We start from the raw sequence: 3,613 nt of genomic DNA, 5'->3' as shown, positions 1-3,613 counted from the left end.
CTTCTGTAAGGACATGCATTCAAGAGAGAGCTAGATAGAGCTCTTAAGGATAGCGGAGTCAGGGGGTATGGGGAGAAGGCAGGAACGGGGTACTGATGGAGAATGATCAGCCATGATCACATTGAATGGTGGTGCTGGCTCGAAGGGCCGAATGGCCTACTCCTGCGCCTATTGTCTATTGACAAGCTGTCTTATGGTGTTTTAATCACTCTATAAATTATGGCATCATCTGCGAAGAGTCAAACTCTGGACAAAACTGCATTTGGAATGTCATTGATATACAGTAGGAAGAGCAATGAACCCATGGCAGTCCCCTGTGGCACACCTGATGTCACAGGAGTTTCAATAGACGTCTTTCCCTCCAAGAGAACTCGCTGGTGTATCCATGTCAAAAAGGTCTCAATCCATTTTAGGAGGTTGCCGTCTATTCCTACACGCTTGTACATGAGCCGCTTGTGGGGAACCTTATCAAAAGCCTTACTGAAGTCTAATATAATCAGGTCAGTCTGACCCTTGTTATCGAGTGACCTGGCTCGGTCATCGATGAGTCCCGTCAGTTGGGTTTCACATGATCGACCCTGTCTAAAGCCACGTTGGTGGTTTGTTAGTACCTTGTGGAAGTCAATATGGCCCATGATATGTCGGTGGATTATATGTTCGAGAATCTTGCGTGGTAAGGAGGTCAGTGAAAGTGGGCGATAGTTTGCAGGATTTATCCTATCTCCTATTTTATAGATGGGGACAATGTTAGCATTCAGCCAATCTTCTGGGAGTTCTTCACTATTCACAGACTTCTGAAGGAATTGTGTAGGAAGGAACTGCAGATGCTGGTTTAAACCAAAGATAGACATAAAGTGCTGCAGTAACTCAGCGGGACAGGCAGCATCTCTGGAGTGAAGGAATGGGTGATGTCCTTATTCTGTAACCATGTTCTATATTCTCCCAGGAAGTATAAGTATGAAATACATATGTGTAGGAATGAACCGCAGGTGCTGGTTTAAACCACAGATAAACACGAAGGTGCTGGAGTAACTCAGTGGGACAGGCAGCATCTCTGGAGAGAAGGAATGGGAGACGTTTTGGGTTGAGGCCTTTACGTATTACACCTTCTGGCAGCTTGTTCTATATACCCACCACCCTCTTGCCCGAATATGTTGTCCCTCGGGCTCCTATTAAGCAGCTAGAAATTTGTTTCAAACTCCGTGTCCTGATACATATCACAGTTTGCTGGAGTCTGAACAATACAAATTCCTAAGATAGACACAAAATGCTGGAGTAACCCAGCAGGTCAAGCAGCATCTCTGGAGAGAAGGAATGGATGATGTTTCGGGTCGATACCCTTCTTCAGACTGATGTCAGGGGAGAGGGAGATACGTGTGTCCATCTCCCCTGTCTCTCACTACATCGTATCCCTCTTTGCTTTGTAATTAGCTTCCCCCTGCTAACAATGATCCATTCTACATTTTCCTTGATCTCCATTCCCTTTGTCCTATTTTCACACCTTATACTTTCTTTATCTATGTATCTCCCTCTCCCCTCACATCAGTCTGAAGAAGGGTCTCGACCAGAAACGTCACCCATTCTTTCTCCCCAGAGATGCTACCCGACCCGCTGGGTTACTCCAGCATTTTGTGTCTATCTTAGGAATTTGTATTGTTTAGACTCCAGCAAACTGTGATATGTATCAGTACACAGAGTTTGAAACAAATTTCTGGCTGCTTAATAGGAACCCAAGGGACAACGTATTCGGGCAAGAGGGTGGTGGGTATATAGAACAAGCTGCCAGAAGGTGTAATATGTAAAGGCCTCGACCCAAAACATCTCCCATTCCTTCTCTCCAGAGATGCTGCCTGTCCCACTGAGTTACTCCAGCATCTTTGTGTTTATCTGTGGTTTAAACCAGCACCTGCAGTTCAGTCCTACACATATGTATTTCATACTTATACTTCCTGGGAGAATATAGAACATAGTTACAGAATAAGGACTTGCCTGTGTAAAGTGGAGATGAAGGGGAATTTCTGCAAAACGTCGGGAATCTTTGGAGTTCACTTCGGAGGTTGAATAATTGAACACAATCAAGGTTGAGACAGGCAGAATTGTAATCCCCAGAGGAGTCAAGGGTTATAGGTAACAAGCAAAGAAAGTGCTGAGGCCAAGACCAAGTCAGCTATGATCACACTGAATGGTGAAGTAGACCCGAGAAGCCTTCTGATCCGATTCCTGATCCCATTTCTAATGCTCTTATCCATGACTGGGCCGCCGTGATAAAACGTCTCTTTATTTGCGAGTCATAGAGCGATACAGTGTGGAAGCAGGCCCTTCGGCCCAACTCGCCCACACTGGCCAACACCAGTCCCACTTGCCTGCGCTTGGTCCATATCCCTCCAAACCTGTCCTATCCATGTACCTGTCCATAACTGTTTCTTAAACGATGGGATAGTCCCAGCCTCAACTACCTCCTCTGGCAGCTCGTTCCATAATCCCACCACCCTTTGTGTAAAAAAAAAGTCACCCCTCGGATTCCTGTTAAATCTTTTCCCTTTCACCTTGAACCTATGTCCTCTGATCCTCGATTCCCCTACTCTGGGCAAAAGACTCTGTGCATCTATCTTTTCCTCTCATGATTTTATACACCTATATAAGATCGCCCCCCCCCCCCCCCTCATCCTCCTGCGCTCCATGGAACAGAGACCCAGTCTTGTCAACTTCAATTAAAGTTGTGGGGTGGCGGGAGTGGGACTTTGGTACGTGCGGCTGTTGGAAGACCGCTTTGGAAATGGGGCCACGCAGCAGGTGGTGGCAAATGTGCAGCTGCAGCCCAAGAAACCAGCGAAAGTGGTCAGTGGAGAGGAATAGCCCGGCTCCACTCCCCGTGATTAATGAAGCTAAATGTTTTAGTTAGCAAACCATTCGTGGCATTATTGCACGAATAGCAATTTCAGCATCAGCAACGACAATTACAACTTACTGTATGTAGAACGTTAATGGTTATTATTTAGGATGAGTGCCGTGAATGCATAGCAGGGACAATTTAGCAGAGGAAGGTAGACTGGGCGTGTTTGACAGCCTCTTTTCGCTTCTCTTCTCTCCTCCCTCTCTCTCCCTCTCCCCTCTCCTCCCCTCTCCTCCCCTCTCCCCTTCTCTCTCCTCTCCTCTCCTCCCCTCCCCCTCCCCTCCCCTCCCCTCCTCTCCTCTCCTCCCCTCCCCTCCCCTCTCCTCCCCTCTTCTCTCCTCTCCTCTCCTCTCCCCTTCTCTCTCCTCTCTCCTCCTCTCCTCCTCTCCTCTCCCCCTCTCCTCTCCCCCTCTCCTCTCCTCTCTCCTCTCCTCTCCCCCTCTCCTCTCCTCTCCTCTCCTCTCCTCTCCTCTCCTCTCCTCTCCTCTCCTCTCCTCTCCTCTCCTCTCCTCTCCTCTCTCCTCTCCTCTCCTCTCTCCTCTCCTCTCCTCCTCTCCTCTCCCCCTCTCCTCTCCTCTCCTCTCTCTCCCCTTCTCTCCTCTCCTCTCTCCTCTCCTCTCCTCTCTTCTCCTCTCCTCTCCCTCGTTTTCATTAGGCGTCCTGACCGGAATGTAGACGTGCTGATTGATTTCCTTCCTGACATCAACAGATGACCGCATA

Source organism: Rhinoraja longicauda, chromosome 1 (assembly GCF_053455715.1).
Source record: "Rhinoraja longicauda isolate Sanriku21f chromosome 1, sRhiLon1.1, whole genome shotgun sequence".
NCBI classification, from domain to species: Eukaryota; Metazoa; Chordata; class Chondrichthyes; order Rajiformes; family Arhynchobatidae; genus Rhinoraja; species Rhinoraja longicauda.
Note: the sequence above shows the minus strand (reverse complement) of the source record.